Source organism: Salmo trutta, chromosome 4 (genome assembly GCF_901001165.1).
Source record: "Salmo trutta chromosome 4, fSalTru1.1, whole genome shotgun sequence".
Lineage (NCBI taxonomy): Eukaryota > Metazoa > Chordata > Actinopteri > Salmoniformes > Salmonidae > Salmo > Salmo trutta.
Window position 1 is genome coordinate 38636838 of NC_042960.1, and position 22262 is coordinate 38659099.

Here is a 22262-nt window from a genome sequence, read left to right on the forward strand (position 1 = left end):
AGAGCAACAACAGCTCAGCCGCGAAGTGGTAGGCCACACAAACTCACAGAATGGGTTCGCCGAGTGGTGAAGTGCATAGCTGAAGCAACGTCAGCACAAGAACTGTTCGTCGGGAGCTTCATGAAATGGGTTTCCATGGCCGAGCAGCCGCACACAAGCGTACGATCACCATGCACAATGCCAAGCGTTGGCTCGCTGGAGTGTGGCTGCTCGGCCATGGAAACTAATTTTATGAAGCTCCCGACGAACAGTTCTTGTGCTGTTTGATGCCAGGAGAACGCTACCTGCCGAATGCATAGTCCCAACTATAAAGTTTGGTGGAGGTGGAATAATGGTCTTGGGCTGTTTTTCATGGGTCGGACTAGGACCCTTAGTTCCAGTGAAGGGAAATCTTAATGCTGCAGCATACAATTACATTCTAGACGATTCTGTGCTTCCAACTTTGTGGCAACGGTTTGGGGAAGGCCCTTTCCTGTTTCAGCATGACAATGCGCCTGTGCACAAAACGAGGTCCACACAGAAATGGTTTGCCGAGATCGGTGAGAAAGAACTTGACTGGCCTGCACAGAGCCCCTGACCTCAACTCCATCGAACACCTTTGGGATGAATTGGAACGCTGACTGCGGGCTAGGCCTAATCGCCCAACATCAGTGCCCGACCTCACTAATGCTCTTGTGGCTGAATGGAAGCAAGTCCCCACAGCAATGTTCCAACATCTAGTGAACTTACATTCACTCCCAGAGTGGAGAGCACCTCACACAGACAATGATTTTGTCCCGGTTTTGTCCCAAATGGCATCCTATTCCCTGTATAGTGCACTACAGGGCCCATAGACAATGTGGTTGGTTAAGATTAAAGTACTTGTCAGTAGATGGTGTCATGAAAACAGTTCAATCGTATTCATCTAATTGGAGTAAGGCAAAGGGCCTTATTGTCATGACATCATCAAACGAGACAAAGATGCACTTCATTCTCCCTTCCTTGGGTGTTGAGCAACCTGATCTTGTATGGGAAGTGACATTTCTGGAAAAGTGTAAGCAGTATTGAGGAACTATTTAGAGTGAAAATGGCCTAATATCTTCAAAAGATGACAATGTTGTCATCAAACTGTTTGACGTGGTTTCTGATCAAAAGTAATGCACTATTGTCGTGTTCAAAACAACTCGTAACTCTGAAATCTCATTTTTCTGACTTCAGTGCGTGCAAAACAGCTAAGAACTCAGACAAAAACGAACTGGGAAAAAGAGTTTTGAACTGTCATCCAACTCGGAATTCCAAGTGGGGAACTTGGGCCTCTTTCTAAAGCTCTGACTTTGTGACCTGAAGATCACTGTCATGATTTGACCTCGTTTTTTTCGAGTTCACAGTTGTCTTGAAAGCACCATCAATAGGGAATAGGGTGCTATTTGGGACTCATCCTATCTCTGTATCTGTTTCCTGAAGCAAATGAATGACAGGGGTCACCTGTTTGAACATGGTCACACACTGATATCCACTTTCCAAAGTAATTTTTCTAAGAATTTGATCCCAAATAGATGCTGCCCTGGTTCTCTATTTGGTTAATATTTGGGAGAGTTAATTTGTCTCATTATTTAACACTGGTTTATTTATCAGGAACACTTCCAAAATAGCTTGGGTAAATAGGGAAATAATGGTCAATATTTTTTAAAAGCTTTGAACTGGAAATTAACACCGATGCCCTGTGATATGTAATAGTACTATATAGCCTACTCCAAGTAAGTCAGAGGTTGTTTCCTCTCAAAACAGCATGATTCAGCATAGCATCAGCAGAATGGAAAACAGGAAGCATTTAATTTGTACTGTCTCCTGGTCACAACAAGGGACATTTGTTGCATGAAAAAGGGTCAAGTGCTTGTCGGCTGTCAACGTACAGCTTCTTATGAATAGCTCTGAATAAGGACCAAACAGGGGTAAAAAGACCAGCTATTCAACCATGTATCCAGCTGATTTGCCTCCAGATAGATCAGTACAGTAAAGCTATCCTAGACAAGGGAGGGATGTGTAGGGGTGTAAAACAAAGTGAACAATGCAATGGGCCAGAGAGCATTACAAATTAGATGACTTATGACTTCTATATGCTGCAAACACATCAACCTATCCATGGGAAGACCTTGACAAAGAACGCAGCCTAGGCTCTCCTCGCTAAATTTGTATTGAGTTGTAACTGAGTAGCCTTGTCTCTCTCTCACACAGAGAGTTAAATTACTTAATTGTGTGCATCTTAAATGGCACCCTATTTCCTATTTAGTGCACTTCTTTGGACCAGGACCTAGGGGACAAGGGCAAAGGTATTTTAGGGTATTTAATTTCAGGCTCCTTGTAAGGAAAAGGCTAGCCTAGTCCCAGATTTGTTCGTGCAGTTTTGCCAACTGCTATGGTCATTGTCATGCCAAATGCTGCAAAACAACGACCATAGGAGTTGGCTACACAGCACAAAGTCATCTGGAACCAGGCTAAAAGCAATTGTGCTTTTTCATGAATAAAATGTATCAATTTATAAATAATTGAAGATAATTTTTTATTCATTCTGAGGTTTCCCCAGGTCTTCAGAAAATAATAATATAAAAGCTAAATAAAGATAATATTTTTCATCAATTCTGAGCTGTCCCTAGGTCTTCAGAGAATATAAAGCTGAGAGAATAAATAGATGAGTCAGGGAGACCTCTACTGGTTAAGAGTGTTACTGCCGATTGTTTACCCTGCCTGTTGGACCAACCACAGGGCTTTTGGATGATAACCATAGTGGGAAACTGTACAGAATGGGGGAAACTGTAAATCCACTTCAATCAGTGTAGATGAAGGGGGGGACAGGTTAAAGAAGGATTTTTAAGCCTTGAGACAATTGAGACATGGATTGTGTATGTGTGCCATTCAGTGTGTCAAGAACTGCAACGCTGCTGGGTTTTTCACACTCAACAGTTTCCCGTGTGTATCAAGAATGGTCCACCACCCAAAGAACATCCAGCCAACTTGACACAACTGTGGGAAGCATTGGAGTCAACAAGTGCCAGCATCCCTATGGAGCGCTTTTGACACCTTGTAGAGTCCATGCCCGACAAATTGAGGATGTTATGAGGGCAAAAGGTGGTGCAAATCAATATTAGGACGGTGTTCCTAATGTTTTGTATACTCAGTGTATACCGGTAGACTAATTCAAAACAGAGACAATAGGAACCATGTGAACCATATATTGTAAAGGAAAGAGTGCTATGAAATGCATTGGTCTCATTCTGACCTATTGTGGACTGCAATTTAGTGCGATTGATAAAGGGAAATAACCATGTAGAATAGTTGTGAATAGGGTTGCAAAGGGTCAGAAACTTTCCAGGAAATTTCCTGAAATTTTCCATGGAAAGTTTAGCCCGGGAATTTTGCTTAAATTCATCAAAAAAGTTAGCTTATAACAGTCAACCTTTTTTGTGACATACACATAAGGCAATTCTAGGTCTTGTGGCATATTTTGGTTAAACTATCCCCAATTCAATGGAATTGCAACCCTCTCCATGCACAGTGCATTCTTTCATCACATGTGCAGTGCACTCTTCCATCACATGTACAGCTGATTCTCAAGATCTTGCACACTAATGAGATGCTATTGAGCCCAGACTACTACACTGTCTGAGCCAAGGACTACATGCTTTCTGGTAAGCTTTGATTACAATACTGGGTGGGGTGAATATATTTTATTTGACATACATTATTTTTTGTTAACTAGTAAATAGTAGCCTACATCAAAGTGGGTTTAATTAATTTCTAACTTGTTAACAATTTCTGCTAGTTAGTTTTTGCAACCATGTGGGTTTTAGTTTACTTGAGCCTGCTAACTGAGGAGTGTTAATTCACTTGTTTCCATACATGTTTCATTTAAAAAAATGTATCTTACAAACTAGTTGTTTAATCTAACTGCTTAACTATTTATTTGTACGAATTGTATTTGTTTTTTTACATTTTTTTTCCTAATCTTTAAAGGAAAATTCCACGGGCACTATCTGATGTGTGGAGACATTTCACTGCAGCTAATGTATAATGAAAAGCTGTGTACATTTACAAATACTGTGCCAAATCATATGTGAAGAATGCAAAAAAGATGCAGAATCATCTGGGCAAGTGCATAAAGTTCCCTCAGCGCTCACAACAAGCAAACTCTGACAAAAGTCCCTCTACTTCTATTAGAGGTGAAAATTATGATTCTGACAACTTATCGATAGCAACAGCTCATGGTCCTCCTGGAATCAGAAGTTTTTTTGACTCAATGGAGGAACATAGTCAGAGAAATGCTGATGAATGTCTTGCTCGAGCTTTGTATGCAACTGGTTCACCTCTGATGCTCATAGGAATGTGTATTGGAAGAGATTTCTGAATGTTCTTCGCCCAGCATACACCCCTCCAACCAGACATGCTTTACCTACCCATTTGCTGGATGCAGAGTTCAACTGAGTTCAAGTGAAAAGGTCAAGCAAATCATAGAGAAAGCAGACTGTATTGCAATCATCTCTGATGGGTGGTCAAATGTTTGTGGGCAGGGAATAATTAACTACATCATCTCCACCCCTCAACCAGAATTCTACAAGAGCACAGACACAAGGGACAACATGCACACCGGTCTCTACATTGCAGATGAGCTGAAGGCAGTCATCAATGACCTTGGACCACAGAAGGTATTTGCACTGGTGACAGACAATGCTGTGAACATGAAGGCTGCTTGGTCTAAAGTGGAGGAGTCCTACCCTCACATCACACCCATTGGCTGTGCTGCTCATGCATTGAATCTGCTCCTCAAGGACATCAAGGCACTGAAAACAATGGATATACTCTACAAGAAAGCCAAGGAAATGGTTAGGTATGTGAAGGGTCATCAAGTTATAGCAGCAATCTACCTCACCTAGCAAATTGAGAAGAATAAGAGCACCACATTGAAGCTGCCCAGCAACACCCGTTGGGGTGGTGTTGTCATCATGTTTGACAGTCTCCTGGAGGAGAAGGAGTCTCTCCAAGAAATGGCCATATCACAGTCTGCCGATATGGACAGCCCCATCAAGAGGATCCTCCTGGGTGATGTATTTTGGGAGAGAGTGGTAATCAGCCTGAAACTCCTGAAACCTATAGCAGTGGCCATTGCACAGATTGAGGGAGACAATGCCATCCTGTCTGATGTTCAGACTCTGCTTGCAGAGAAGAAAAGTAAGAGAAGAAATCCGTACTGTCCTGCCCACTTCACTGTTGCTCTAAGCAGAGGAAACTGCAGTTCTGAAATACATCAAAAAGCATGAAGACTTCTGCCTGAAGCCATACACACCGCAGCGTACATGTTGGACCCCAAGTATGCTGACAAGAGCATCCTGTCTGGTGCAGAGATCAACAAGGCCTATGGTGTCATCACTTCCATGCCTCGCAAATTTGAGTTTTTTGAGCCTGACAATGAGCCATCCTCAACAAGGTTGGAAAGTGACAGTGAAGATGATGTCTGATATTCAGGAGGTGGACATTGAGGAGGTCCAGGGAGAAGACATGGAAGCCTGAGAGGAAGACAACCGAAGCTTTAGTTTCTAGATTATCATTTTACAGATGTATGTTAAAAACATTTTTGGGAGACGCAATGGATCATTGGGGATCATTCAATATTCCCTTTCTTTTGTTGTTCAGTGATATCATCCCATGTGAAGAGTCAACTCATTTAATTAAAGTTCAATTCGTAACTAAATTATTATTATTATTTTCTATTGGAAGGATTTAATCATTTGCAATTATGTCTACTTATGATAAGGTAAAAGGGTGTACGTTTCTGTCTCCATATGATATGGTAAATATATCCAATGCAAAAAACATCTACATATAAATTGCATTAATATTAATTTGCATATATTTCCATTATATTTCCATTAATTCCAATATATTCCCGTTAATTCCCACGGAAAGTTTCCACCTCTGAATATTCCCCAAAATGTGCAACTCTAGTTGTGACATTAATCATTGTGCAAAATAAATAACCAACTTATTACTTATCAAACAGTTTGACTGTTGACCCTTTATTTTTTATAGTATATGCAGTTGACCAATTATGTATTTTTTTTATGCAGATCATGCACAATTCTGCTGTGTTATTCAGATTGCTGTGTAACTCGTTAATAAATCCACATGGTGGCAGTCTGTACCAAGGCTGGGCTGCAAGTGTTGCTTACTTTGCTGAATGTCTTGCTGTCCTCATTCAGTACTAACTGGAGCAGGAAAACACATGTGGAGCAGGGAGGGCTGTGAGGTCTGGAATCAGCATGACACAGCAGCTGGTGGTTACATCAGGCACTTACACTACAAAGTAGATTTCTCAGTAGCCTTTCAGTACTCATGATATGAGATACCATCAGGGTCGTGGAATACTCGTATCATTATGAGCAATGCCTAATAGTAAAGGCTACTGAGTACTGACTACTGAAAGGCTACTGAGAAATCTACTTTCTATGAATTGAAAAAACAAGGTTTCTTTTCAGATCTATTGTTATATATTAATTGAAGTTCACAATATGTCATGGAACTTCACCAAATAGTGAGATAATAGTTGTTTTTCCTATAGGCTGCCAATATGTTGCATGCTTAACCAGAACACTGATGAGACTGATGAAAATAACCATTATTAGTTCCATAGCGATCCTGTTACATAATAGAACCAGTGACTAAAGGGTTACTGTCTTCAGCTTCAGTGTCTTCTATGTACCTGCTGGTGCTAATTCAGTAAAAGTGAAAACAAGCTTTGTGAGTGCATCCCTAATGGAACCCTATTCCTACACTCTTAGAAAAAAGGTGCTAGAACCTAAAAGGGTTCTTTGGCTGTCCCCATAGGAGAAACCTTTGAAGAACTAGTTTTGGTTCCAGGTAAAACCCTTTTGGTTCCAGGTAGAACCCTTTCCACAAAAGGTTCTACATGGAACCAAAAAGGGTTCTACCTGGAACCAAAAAGGTTATCTTATGGGGACAGCTGAATAACCCTTTTGGAAGACTGTATGGGTCCTGGTCAAAACTGAATAGAGTGTAATTTGTGACACAACCTTGGAATTGCACTTCCAAAATGTTAGTTGTCCATATGACCCAGCCTCAAGAGTAAACTCTTATTCTCATATTTCCCAGACCATTCACCCAGTTCATTGTAACAGCGATCGGTTTAGGCTACTACATGATACTCAAATTTTCCCTATACCCATCATGAGGTTGCTACAACCTAGCCAATTAATGAAAGTTTACAGCGTAGGTGCACACAGGTCGAGAGAACATTTTGAGATGACAGACAGTGACACATGGACAGACATTCAATGCCGCCTTTCACACTCTTGCCTGCATCTAGCTATTCTAGGGTGTAATCATTAGTAAAACAGCTGCAAACAAGAGTTTATATTGGACAATTTCAGTTATTTTTTATCCCTGTTTCGTTTGCTGCCGTTTAAGAAACGTTTTTCAACAGAATCGTCAGAATGAATACACCCATGATCATAGCAGCCACGTTCTAGCCTCTATGCACTCTCCTCCTCGCTCAACAACTGAGAAATAAACTGAAGAAGTTTCACAGACATGTGACTAACAGAAATTGAATAATGTGTCCCTGGACAAACGGGGGGGGGGGGGGGGGGTCAAAATCAAAAGTAACAGTCATTATCTGGTGTGGCCACCAGCTGGATTAAGTACTGCAGTGCATCTCCTCCTCATGTACTGCACCAGATTTGCAGTTCTTGCTGTGAGATGTTACCCCACTCTTCCACCAAAGAACCTGCAAGTTCAAGGACATTTCTGAGGGGAAAGGCCCTAGCCCTCACCCTTTGATCCAACAGGTCCCAGACGTGCTCAATGGGATTGAGATCCGTGCTCTTCACTGGCCATGGCAGAACACTGACATTCCTGTCTTGCAGGAAATCACACACAGAACAAGCAGTATGGCTGGGGGCATTGTCATGCTGGAGGGTCATGTCAGGATGAGCCTGCAGGAAGGGTACCACATGAGATTGCATTGAGATTTTTAAATGTTTTATTTAACTAGGCAAGTCAGTTAAGAATAAATTCTTATTTTCAATGACAGCCTAGGAACAGTGGGTTACCTGCCTTGTTTAGGGACAGAATGACAGATTTTTACCTTGTCAGCTCGGGGATTCAAACTTGCAACCTTTCGGTTACTAATCCAACTCTAACCACTAGGCTACGCTGCCGCCATGACAACAAGCTCAGTCCGATGATGCTGTGACACAACGCCCCAGACCATGACGGACCCTCCACCTCCAAATCGATCCCGCTCCGTAGTACAGGCCTCGATGTAACACCCATTCCTTCGACGATAAACGCGAATCCGACCATCACCCCTGGTGAGACACATCCGCGACTCGTCAGAGAAGATCACTTTTTGCCAGTCCTGTTTGGTCCAGCGAAAGTGGGTTGGTGCCCATAGGCAACGTTGTTGCCGGTGATGTCTGGTGAGGACCTGCCTTACAACAGGCCTACAAGCCCTCAGTCCAGCCTCTCTCAGCCTATTGCGGACAGTCTGAGCACCGATGCAGGGATTGTGCGTTCCTGGTGTAACTCGGGCAGTTGTTGATGCTATCCTGTACCTGTCCCACAGGTGTGATGTTCGGATGTACCGATCCTGTGCAGGTGATGTTAAACGTGGTCTGCAACAGCGAGGACGATCAGCTGTCCGTCCTGTCTCACTGTAGCGCTGTCTTAGGCGTCTCACAGTACGGACATTACATTTTATTGCCCTGGCCACATCTGCAGTCCTCATGTCTCCTTGCAGCATGCCTAAGGCACGTTCAGGCAGATGAGTCTCCAGCTTCAGTGACCATCCTACCATTCCTCGGTTGAAGAGCATGCATTTAGTCTTACTTGCATTTAAGAGCAGTTGGAGGCCACGGAAGGAGAGTTGTATGGCATTGAAGCTCGTGTGGAGGTTAGTTAACACAGTGTACAAAGAAGGGCCAGAGGTATACAGAATGGTGTCGTCTGCGTAGAGGTGGATCAAAGAATCACCAGCAGCAAGAGCGACATCATTGATGTATACAGAGAAGAGAGTCGGCCATGGAATTGAACCCTGTGGCATCCCGATAGAGACTGCCAGAGGTCCGGACAACAGGCCCTCCGATTTCACACCCTGAACTCTATCAGAGAAGTAGTTGGTGAAACAGGCGAGGCAATCATTTGACAATCCAAGGCTGTTGAGTCTGCCAATAAGAATGTTGTGATTGACAGAGTCGAAAGCCTTAGCCAGGTCGATGAATACGGCTGCACAGTAATGTCTCTTATTGATGGCAGTTATGATATCATTTAGGACCTTGAGCGTGGCTGAGGTGCACCCATGACCAGCTCTGAAACCAGCAGAGACGGTACAGTGGGATTCTAAATGGTCGGTAATCTGTTTGTTAACTTGGCCTTCGAAGACCTTAGAAAGGCAGGGTAGGATAGATATAGGTCTGTAGCATTTTGGGTCTAGAGTGTCGCCCCTTTGAAGAGGGGGATGACCGTGGCAGCTTTCCAATCTATGGGAATCTCAGACGATGCAAAAAGAGAGGTTGAACAGGCTAGTAATAGGGGTTGCAACAATTTCGGCAGATCATTTTAGAGAGTGGGTCCAGATTGTCTAGCCCGGCTGATTTGTAGGGGTCCAGATTTTGCAGCTCTTTCAGAACATCAGGTAACTGTAATGCATCTTTGTGTAGCTGGTGTAGATGAGTCAGGCGCAGGACAGCAGGTATGAGTAATGTACGCAATTTTACTCAACAATAATCACAATACACGTCAATAAATCCAAGGCCACAATTACGGACCACAATACAATAAAAAATCACTCACAAACAAACATGGGGGAACAGAGGGTTAAATAATGAACAAGTAATTGGGGGATTGAAACCAGGTGTGTAAGACAAGGACAAAATAAATGGAAAATGAAAAGTGTATTGGCGATGGCTAGAAGGCCGGTGACGTCGACCGCCGAACGTCGCCCGAACAAGGAGAGGGACCGACTTCAGCGGAAGTCGAGACACTATCTGGATTTGGGTGAAGGAGAAATGGGGAGGTTTGGGTGAGTTTCTGTGGAGGGTGGAGGGCTGTTGATCGGGGTAGGGGTAGCCAGGTGGAAAGCATGGCCAGAAAATTGCTTATTGAAATTCTTAATTATAATGGATTTATTGGTGGTGACAGTGTTTCCTAGCCTCAGTGCAGTGGGCAGCTGGGAGGAGGTGCTCTTATTCTCCATGGACTTTACAGTGTCCCAGAACTTTTTTGAGTTTGTGCTACAGGATGCAACTTTCTGTTTGAAAAAGCTAGCCTTAGCTTTCCTAACTGCCTGTGTATATTGGTTCCTAACTTCCCTGAAAAGTTTCATATCACAGGGGCTATTCGATACTAATGTAGAACGCCACAGGATGTTTTTGTGCTGGTCAAGGGCAGTCACGTCTGGAAAGAACTAAGGGCTATATCTGTTCCTGGTTCTACATTTTTTGAATGGGGCATGCTTATTTAAGATGGGAGGAAGGCACTTTTAAAGAACTACCAGGCATCCTCTACTGACGGGATGAGGTCAATATCCTTCCAGGATACCCGGGCCAGGTCGATTTAGAAAGTCCTGCTCGCTGAAGTGTTTTAAGGAGCGTTTGACAGTGATGAGGGGTGGTCGTTTGACCGCAGACCCATTACGGATGCAGGCAATGAGGCAGTGATCGCTGAGATCCTGGTTGAAAACAGAAGAGGTGTATTTGGAGGGCAAATTGGTTAGGATGATATCAATGAGGGTGCCAGTGTTTACGGATTTGGGGTTGTACCTGGTGGGTTCATTGATCATTTGTGTGAGATTGAGGGCATCCAGCTTAGATTGTTGGGTGGCCGGGGTGTTAAGCATATCACAGTTTAGGTCACCTAACAGCACGAGCTCTGAAGATAGATGGGGGGCAATCAATTCACATATGCAGTCCAGGGCACAGCTGGGGCAGAGGGTGGTCTATAGCAAGCGGCAACAGTGAGAGACTTGTTTCTGGAAAGGTGGATTTTTAAAAGTAGAAGCTCAAATTGTTTGGGTACAGACCTGGATAGTAAGACAGAACTCTGCAGGCTATCTCTGCAGTAGATTGCAACACCGCCCCCTTTGGCAGTTCTATCTTGGCGGAAAATATTATAGTTAGGGATGGAAATTTCAGGGTTTTTGTTGGTCTTCCTAAGCCAGGATTCAGACACAGCTAGGACATCCGGGTTGGCAGAGTGTGCTAACGCAGTGAATAAAACAAACTTAAGGTGGAGGCTTCTAATGTTAACATGTATGAAACCAAGGCTTTCACGGTTACAGAAGTCAACAAATGAGAGCACCTGGGGAGTAGGAGTGGAGCTAGGCACTGCAGGGCCTGGATTAACCTCTACATCACCAGAGGAACAGAGGAGGAGTAGGATAAGGGTACGGCCAAAGGCTATCAGGACTGGTCGTCTAGTGCGTTCGGAGCAGAGAGTAAAAGGAGCAGGTTTCTGGGCGCGATAGAATAGATTCAAGGCATAATGTACAGACAAAGGTATGGTAGGAAGAGAGTACATTGGAGGTAAACCTAGTCATTGAGTAATGATGAGAGAGATATAGTCTCTAGAGACATTTAAACCAGGTGATGTCACCACATATGTGGGAGGTGGAACTAAATGGTGGAACTAAAAGGCATGTTGAGCAGGGCTAGAGGCTCCACAGTGAAATAAGACAATAATCACTAACCAGGACAGTAATGGACCAGGCATATTGATATTAGGGAGAGGCATGCATAGCCGGGTGATCAATAGGGGTCCAGTGAGTGGTTGGGCTGGCTGGAGACACGGCGATACAGACAGTTAGCAGGCCGGGGCTAGCAAGCTAGCAGAAGGGCTTTAGAGGGACGTCTCGATGGAGGAAAGTCTGTTTTAGCCTCCGCGTGCGGTGATGTTGATAGACCAGTCGTGATGGATTAGTAGGGTTCTGAGTAGCAGAGGCGTCCAAGTCCAATTGGCAAAATAGGTATAGTGGCCCAAGAAATTGGCCGATGGATCTATACAGCTAACAGTCCAACATGCTCTAGACAGTTAGCGGGCAGCAGCTAGCAGACCGCGGCTAGCAGAAGGGCATTCGGGGACGTCGCGATGTAGAGGCCAGTTGAGTACCCGCTCGAGCAGATTACGTCGTAGTCCAGTCGTGAAGGATCGGCGAGGTTCTGTGCCCCGTACCGGCAGTAGAAGGGGTCAGGGTATTGTAGCCCAGGAGTGGCTGATGGGCCTCTTTAGCTAGCCGGGAGAAAGGACCTAGCATGGCTAGCTCCAGGCTAATTGGTTGTTGCTTTGTGACCGACGTTAGCCAGGAGTAGTCACTCGGATAGCAGCTAGCTAGCTGCAATGATCCAGGTGAAAATGTCCAGAGCTTGCGGTAAGAAGCTGGGGATATGGAGAGAAAATAGGTCCGGTATGCTCTAGTCTGAGTCGCGTTGTACCAACTGGCGAGAGCTTTCCGAGCTAAAGGTTAGCTGATGACTGCTAGCAGTGGTCAACTGACTACTAGCTAGTAGCTAGTGAGCTGGCTAGCTTCTGTTGGGGGATTCCAGATTCGAGGTAAATAAAAATACTTTAGAAAAAAACTGATCCACACCACATTGGGTGAGGCGGGTTGCAGGGGAGTATTTTGAAGTTGAGGTTTAGAAAAAAAATATTAAAAAGATATGCGAAGAAAAAGATATAAAAAGATATATACATGGGACATGACAAGACGAAGGACAAAGACGTCTGACTGCTACGCCATCTTGGATTGTAAATCCCTGGCTACCAGATGCCATGGGTCCAGGGGGAGAGGCACCCTGTACAAAGCAGTTGATAATGGGGGGAAAGGGGTCCCAGGGACTATCCAACTTTGTCACCAACATGCACTAGACAGGCAGGAAAGCCAGCTACTTTGAACGGTACTTTGCCACCCCCATCCTCGGACTCGACCACACTGTTCCCTATTGCTGGGACCCTCCACCAGTGTACAAGACGTGGAGAGATTTTGCCTTCAGGACAGGTCTGCCCACGGCTGGGCTGGCATCCTGGAAGTACAAGGACATCATGGCCCACATACACTTCAAGTACACCATCGCCCACCTGAAAGCCAGCTCAGCCGTAGACCCACAACAGGTATGGTAAAACATCAATCTCATGAATGGCTGTTTATGGTTGCCTCTCCGCTAGGAAATGTATATATAGATGGCAAATAGAATGTACACCGAGCTGCCCACACTGAAAACATTTAACACCAGTTTGTTGAGTGCTCCGTGGCCAGGTGGGTCTGGGCCCTGTTTGTTCCTTCTGTCTCCCCCAACAGGTTGCTGACCCTACCTCGCTTGATGGCAGAGAACATCCTGAACAGTCCTCCCAGCGGATGCACCACAACCCAACTCCGCCAGCAGTGGAGGATCATCGGCACCATCAAGCGGGTCCTGTGGGAAACAAGGAACATCAGGGTCTACCAACAACAAACCGTGGAATGAACAACCCTGAGGAGGAGGATTACCATCCTTCTCAGAGATCACGCCATCACAGATTTCCATGAACTAGTCAGGATTGAGGGAAAGATGAACGGAGCAAAGTACAGAGACATCCTTGATAAAAGCCTGCTCCAGAGCACTCAGGACATCACACTTTGGTGAAGGTTCACCTTCCAACAGGACAACAACCCTAAGCACACAGCCAAGACAACACAGGAGTGGCTTCGGGACAAGTCTCTGAATGTCCTTGAGTGGCCCAGCCAGAGCCCGGACTTGAACCCAATCGAATATCTCTGGAGAGACCTGAAAATAGCTGTGCAGCGATGCTCCCCATCCAACCTGATAGAGCTTGAGAGGATCTGCAGAGAAGAATGGGAGAAACTCCCCAAATACAGGTGTGCCAAGCTTGTAGTGTCATACCCAAGAAGACTCAAGGCTGTAATTGCTTCCAAAGGTGCTTCAACAAAGTACTGAGTAAAGGGTCTGAATACTTATGTAAAGGTCATATTTCAGTTTTTATTTTTAATACATTTGCAAACATTTCTAAAAACCTGTTTTATTTGTCATTATGGGGTATTGTGTGTAGATTGATGAAGGGAAAAAATGATTTAATCAATTTTAGAATAAGGCTGTAATATAACTAAATGTGGAAAAAGTCAAGTGGTTTGAATACTTTCCCAAATGTAATGTAAATATTGCTGGTCATTGGGACTAGCTACCTGCACTGTAAATCTGCAACAGTTTACTAACCACTATTGTTCCAGTAATGCACCGTCAATTCTAGAAATACAGCATGTTACTGTAGTCAGGTGTTTCAGTAATATGATGTATATTTGTGTTGCAGTAAAGGTCCTGTAAATCTACAGTATTTTACTGGCTTCTGTGCTGCCAGTGATTTACTGTAAATGTACAGTAACCTACTGGCAACTGTGCTGCCAGTAATTTACTGTAAATATTACAGGAAATATTTTACAGTGTATGCAAAGCATCAGCACATAGTTATTCCCTCCACTCACATACCAAGTCAATGGTCAGCTACATTACATGCTATTCAATTCAACATCAAGCTGATATATTAGCCTTCATTGTATTGTAGTCCTATTATACTGTATTGTAATGTATTGTAGGACTATTGTATTGTATTAGCAGATTGTAACACATTGAGTAAAATAGGTGAAACAGAGGTCAACAACACTGAAATCACTGGAGAGTAGGCCTAAAACTGTTTCTTATACAATGTTGATACAATGTTATTCTCACTGTAAAGATTGGCACCATCCCTGAATTCATTTTAAACAACCTGCTACTACTAACAGGTTCATAACCTATTACATGGCACAAAAAAAGACAGAGAGACAAATTTGCCTTAAACGTTTTTAGAAAACAATTTAGAATGTAATTTTCTATTTGTTTGTTTTTTCAGTAATAAAAAATAGGCTGGGATGGGACAGTTTCATGAGGTGAGACCAGAGGGTGAGGCTGACGCGTCGGTCCGTGGGAAATTGACAGTGGAAAGACAGCCGGTCAGTGATTGTGGAAAAGAACAGAGTGACGCACTAGGCTATAGCCCATGTCACAAATTCCTGAATATGATATGCCACAGTATCCTATATGACGGAGAGAAGAAGGCACTATAATTATTTAAGTAGTCACATGTGAACATTACAATGATATGCTATAATTATTTATTTTCTAAATAGACACCAACCAGATTAACTATGCCTACAAAATAAATGTTTTATTTTTTATTTCACCTTTATTTAACCAGGTAGGCTAGTTGAGAACAAGTTCTCATTTGCAACTGCGACCTGGCCAAGATAAAGCATAGCAATTCGACACATACAACAACACAGAGTTACACATGGAGTAAAACAAAACATACAGTGAATAATAAAGTAGAAGAAAAGAAAACCAAAAAGTCTATATACAGTGAGTGCAAATGAGGTAAGTTAAGGCAATAAATAGGCCATGGTGGCGAAGTAATTACAATATAGCAATTAAACACTGGAATGGTAGATGTGCAGAAGATGAATGTGCAAGTAGAGATACTGGGGTGCAAAGGAGCAAGATAAATAAATAAATACAGTATGGGGATGAGGTAGGTAGATAGATGGGCTGTTTACAGATGGGCTATGTACAGGTGCAGTGATCTGTGAGCTGCTCTGACAGCTGGTGCTTAAAACTAGTGAGGGAGATATGAGTCTCCAGCTTCAGAGATTTTTGCAGTTCGTTCCAGTCATTGGCAGCAGAGAACTGGAAGGAAAGATGACCAAAAGAGGAATTGGCTTTGGGGGTGACCAGTGAGATATACCTGCTGGAGCGCATGCTACGAGTGGGTGCTGCTATGGTGACCAGTGAGCTGAGATAAGGCGGGGCTTTACCTAGCAGAGACTTGTAGATAACTTGTAGCCAGTGGATTTGGCGACGTGTATGAAGCGAGGGCAAACCAACGAGAGCGTACAGGTCGCAAAGGTGGGTAGTGTATGGGGCTTTGGTAACAAAACGGATGGCACTGTGATAGAATGCATCCAGTTTGTTGAGTAGAGTGTTGGAGGCTATTTTATAGATGACATCACCGAAGTCGAGGATCGGTAGGATGGTCAGTTTTACGAGGGTGTGTTTGGCAGCATGAGTGAAGGATGCTTTGTTGCGATATAGGAAGCCGATTCTAGATTTAATTTTGGATTGGAGATGCTTAATGTGAGTCTGGAAGGAGAGTTTAGTCTAACCAGACACCCAGGTATATGTAGTTGTCCACGTATTCTAAGTCAGAGCCGTCCAGAGTAGTGATGCTGGATGGGCGAGCAGGTGCGGGCAGTGATCGATTGAATAGCATGCATATAGTTTTACCTGCATTTAAGAGCAGTTGGAGGCCACGGAAAGAGAGTTGTGTGGCATTGAAGCTCATCTGGAGGTTAGATAACACAGTGTCCAAAGAGGGGCCAGAAGTATACAGAATGGTGTTGTCTGCGTAGAAGTGGATCAGAGAATCACCAGCAGCAAGAGCAACATCGTTGATGTATACAGAGAAGAGAGTCGGCCCGAGAATTGAGCCCTGTGGCACACCCATAGAGACTGCCAGAGGTCCGGACAATAGGCCCTCCGATTTGACACACTGAACTCTATCAGAGAAGTAGTTGGTAAACCAGGCAAGGCAATCATTTGAGAAACCAAGGCTGTCGAGTCTGCCAATAAGAATGTGGTGATTGACAGAGTCGAAAGCCTTGGCCAGGTCGATGAATACGGCTGCACAGTAATGTCTCTTATCGATGGCGGTTATGATGTCGTTTAGGACCTTGAGCGTGGCTGAGGTGCACCCATGACCAGCTCTGAAACCAGATTGCATAGGGGAGAAGGTACGGTGGGATTTGAAATGGTCGGTAATCTGTTTGTTAACTTGGCTTTCGAAGACCTTAGAAAGACAGGGTAGGATAGATATAGGTCTGTAGCAGTTTGGGTCTAGAGTGTCACCCCCTTTGAAGAGGGGATGACCGCGGCAGCTTTCCAATCTTTGGGAATCTCAGACGATAGGAAAGAGAGGTTGAACAGACTAGTAATAGGGCTTGCAACAATTTCGGCAGATAATTTTAGAAAGAGAGGGTCCAGATTGTCTAGCCCGGCTGATTTGTATGGGTCCAGATTTTGCAGCTCTTTCAGAACATCAGCTATCTGGATTTGGGTGAAGGAGAAATGGTGGGGGCTTTGGCGGGTTGCTGTGGAGGGTGCCGGGCAGTTGACCAGGGTAGGGGTAGCCAGGTGGAAAGCATGGTCAGCCGTAGAGAAATGCTTATTGAAATTCTCAATTATAGTGGATTTATCGGTGGTAACAGTGTTTCCTAGCCTCAGAGCATTTGGCAGCTGGGAGGAGGTGCTCTTATTCTCCATGGATTTTACAGTGTCCCAGAACTTTTTTGAGTTAGCCTAATAGTTACAACATCCTGTGGTACTATGTAATAACTGTGTAATAAGCACCATTATTTATTTTGTCTCACTTTGTTGTCAGCAATGTAAAAAAATTAAATGCTGTGAATATGGCCATATAGTATTTTAGCCTATAGCCTAAACCTGGTATGAAGTAACAAACAACCTATAGGCCTAAGTCAATCACTGTGAGAAAAATGTAATGTTTTGATGGGGAAACCACAGTGTCAAAATGTAATTCTGAAATATGGGTCAGTGGGTAACATACCATGGGCCTGGCCAGGTCATCAACATTGGTTTTAGAAGTGGGGGGGACATAACTTGGCGGCGGGTCTGGGGGTCCTCACATTTTTGGGGCATCTAAAGCTAATTTCCTGCATTTCTACACAATCTAATATGACCCATGGCCCATTTAGATGTCTCTATTTAGAACAACAAAAAGTAAGCAAAAATGCCCACAGTCATCAAGCTAAGTAGAAAGATAATTATTAAATATGTTTAAGTGATCGATAAGACTGAACAAAATCAATGATAATTCAATATTGTGTTGCACCTTTAACCAATAACCTAACAAATGAAGAACTCTTAGAAATTAAGTACAAATACTTTTGATTGTCAACCTCTATATCAAATTTCAGTCAGTCCGCCCAGCCAGCCCGAGCCGCCTGCATGCCCGACCCCCACCAGTCTAGTCAATACCTCAACACAACTTCTTTACCATCTTTTATGTCTCAAGGGAAAGGTTTGGAAAACAAAGGTTTAATAAAAGCACACATACACCTACACATTAACACACAGAAACAGTACACCCTTCATATAATTCATATCATAGGCCTAATAGTACTGCTCTTTTTACTTGCACACAATATAGCGGGGTCACCCCGTCCTGCCCCTAGGGGTCCACGCCCTGCAACACCCCAACCCAACACACCCCACTCAGCTTTACGATCTTAGTGAAACATTCATTATTTGTTTCAGGTGTGTTAAGCCAAGGATGGAGTGACAACCAACAGTACAACAGACCCCCAGGGCCAGGACTGATTAGCCCAGCAGCTAGGGATTGCCTAAATAGGTATCTTCCCTTACATGGGCATGTTTTCAATACAGACTCCTTTTGTCGTACAGTATTCCATAAGGCATCCAGATCTTATGAAAGTTCCACAGTGTACCCTTAATCGTGTAATAAATAAAATCTAGTGATACATAACTTGACATATTGTCCAATTGTGGGAGGATAACCAACCTTCCAATTAATAGCAACGCATTTCTTAGCCTCTATAAATGCTAGGTTACATAGTTTCTTCTGATAACAGTCTCCAGTGTCAACATTTACAAGCAAACAAAAGCAGGGAGAAGGGAGAATCTGTAGACATGCTGAGATAAAATAACATACTCTGCCAGAATTCCGCCAGTCTTCACAAGACCATAACATATGCATATATGTCCCCTTTTGTGTTTTACATCTCCAGCAGAATAATTACATTTTTGAGTGCATGATATGGAGTTCCACTATAATATAGTACATTCTATGAATGGTCATAAAAAAATGTATGTCTGAAATGTTATGAACATAAATGGGCATTCTAACATATATGTATCCATTCATCATCATCAATAGCGTCGCCCAGATCTTCCTCACATTTTTGTTTTACATGTTTGCGTCATAGGGATACAGTTTGGAAATCAACTTTTGAGATTTGTCAGTCTGCCTTAAAATAATTTTAATATTTGAAGCTTCTTGCTTGTCCAGTGTTTGCTGCACAGAGAGAATAAAGTGTTGTATCTGCATAAGTTCACCTCTGCGCAGTCATAGACAGGTCTTCCCTGGCTTCCTGACCCTGATGAGACCTGTCACCATCTGATCCTGCTCAGATGAGGCATGACAAAGACTTACCTTGGTGTACATTTATATATTATAATATCCATGGATAGAATCAACCATTATTCCCAGATCCCAGACTGTAGCCTACCCATCAACTCAAGATGGAACTTCAACTATCAATTCACTGATTGTTATAATATACTGCAAAATTCACCTGAGCTCTGTAGACTGGCTGTCTGACCTGCAGAGACATCTGTCACCATCTGATGCTGCTATGACACGACGAGCATAGTGTTGTGTACTGACTGTGCACCATGACAGTGAAGTCTATAGAGATGTTTATACTGTGTCAGTGTGAAAAATAGGTAATTAGCTAGGGAAACTGACAGATAACGTTACATTGGTATACTGACTAATAAAAACTCACATTGCGCTGAAAAAACGTCTGAATATCAATCTTCAATTGTTTGGCTGCTGGTTTCATTGTTTGATTCAGGTCTCGTCTGATTGAGGAAAAATAATAGCTGAAGTTAGTGAACTAGCTAGCTAACATTAGCCAACTTTTGGCTAGTTCTAGCTAATGGTACAATGGTACATAATAACATTTACTTCTGTTGAAACGGGACAAAAGAAAGGAATATGTTCTGGGATTCTTCCGATGGCATTGAGGAGTACACCACATCAGTCACTGGCTTCATCAATAAGTGCATTGATGACGTTGTCCCCACAGTGACTGTACATACAGTACATACCCCAACCAGAAGTCATGGATTACAGGCAACATCCGCACTGAGCTAAAGGGTAGAGCTGCCGCTTTCAAGGAGCAAGAGTCTAACCCGGAAGCTTATAAGAAATCCTGCTATGTCCTCAGACGAACCATCAAACAGACAAAGCGTCAATATAGGACTATGATCGAATTGTACTACACCGGTCCTGACGCTCGTCAGATGTGGCAGGGCTTGCAAACTATTACAGACTACACAGGGAGCACAGCCGAGAGCTGCCCAGTGACACAAGCCTACCAGACGAGCTAAATTACTTGTATGCTCGCTTCGAGGCAAGTAACACTGAAACATGCATGAGAGCATCAGCTCTTCCAGAAGACTGTGTGATCGTGCACTCCGCAGCCGATGTGAGTAAGACCTTTAAACAGGTCAACATTCACAAGGCCGCAGGGCCAGACGGATTACCAGGGCGTGTACTCCAAGCATGCACTGACCAACCTGCAAGTGTCTTCACCGTCATTTTCAACATCTCCTTGTCTGAGTCTGTAATACCATGTTTCAAGCAAACCACCATAGTCCCTGTGCCCAAGAACACTAAGGTAACCTGCCTAAATGACTACCGACCCGTAGCACTCACATCTGTAGCCATGATGTGCTTTGAAAGGCTGGTCATTGCTCACATCAAGACCATTATCCCAGAAACCCTAGACCCACACCAATTTGCATACCACCCCAATCTCTATTGCACTCCACACTGCCCTTTCACACCTGAACAAAAGGATCACCTATGTGAGAATGCTATGCATTGACTACAGCTCAGCGTTCAACACCATAGTGCCCTCAAAGCTCATAACTAAGTTAAGGACCATGGGACTAAACACCTCCCTCTGCAACTGAATCCTGGACTTCCTGATGGGCCAACCCTAGGTGGTAAGGGTAGGTAACAACACATCCACTGCACTGATCCTCAACACAGGGGCCCCTCAGGGGTGTGTGCTCAGTCCCCCTCCTGTACTCCCTGTCCACTCATGACTGCACGGCCAGGCACGACTCCAACACCATCATTAAATTTGACGATAACACAACAGTGTGCCTGATCACCGACAACGATGAGACAGCCAATAGGGAGGAGGACCGGCATGGGTCCTGAGATCCTCAAAAGGTTCTACAGCTGCACCACCGAGAGCATCCTGACAGGTTGCATCACTGCCTGGTATGGCAACTGCTCGGCCTCCGACCGCAAGGCACTACAGATGGTAGTGCGTACGGCCCAGTACATCACTGGGGGTCAAGCTTCCTGCCATACCAGGTGGTGTCAGAGGAAGTCCCTAAAAGTTGTCAAAGATTCCAGCCACCCTAGTCATAGACTGTTCTCTCTGCTACCGCACGGCAAGCGGTACTAGAGCACCAAGTCTAAGTCCAAGAGGCTTCTAAACAGCTTCTACCCCCAAGCCATAAGACTCCTGAACATCTAATCAAATGGCTACCCAGACTATTTGCACTACCCCCCCCCCCCCCCTTTACACTGCTGCTACTCTGTTATTATCTATGCATAGTCTTTAATAACTCTACCTACATGTACATATTATCTCAATTACCTTGACTAACCGGTGCCCCCACAACATTGACTCTGTACCGGTACCCCCTGTATATATCCTCGCTATTGTTATTTTACTGCTGCTCTTTAATTGTTGGTTACTTTTATTTCTTATTTTGGGGGATGGGGGGTATTTTTCTTAAACTGCAATGTTGTTTAAAGGCTTGTAAGTAAGCATTTCACTGTAACTGTTGTTTGACAGACAAAAAAGTATTTATTCCCAGTGCTGAGCTAGTAGTGTAACTGACATGTTACATTAGCTCATGTTTCATCCCCTCTCAACTGAAGTGAATGAACTACTACTATAGCAGCTAGTTAGCTAGCTAGTAGCTACCACAGACAGTTCTGTGGCACGTGACAAATACATTTTGATTTAATTAGATTTTTTAGAGCTGAACTGTCTGTGGTAGCTACTAGCTAGCTAACTAGCTGCTACAGTAGTAGTTCATTCACTTCAGTTGAGAGGGGATGAAACATGAGCTAACGTAACATGTCAGTTACACTACTAGCTCAGCACTGGGAATAAATACTTTTTTGTCTGTCAAACAACAGTTACTTTGCCAGCTAGATCAGTCAACTAAAGAGTAGCCAGTTTCTGCTCCGCTTGCTTTTAAAACTCAGAGAAAAAGCATTACACAGACAGCAGCTGCCTCTGTTCATCTCTCCAGTGCTGGTCCTATAATGCAGCCTTTCAG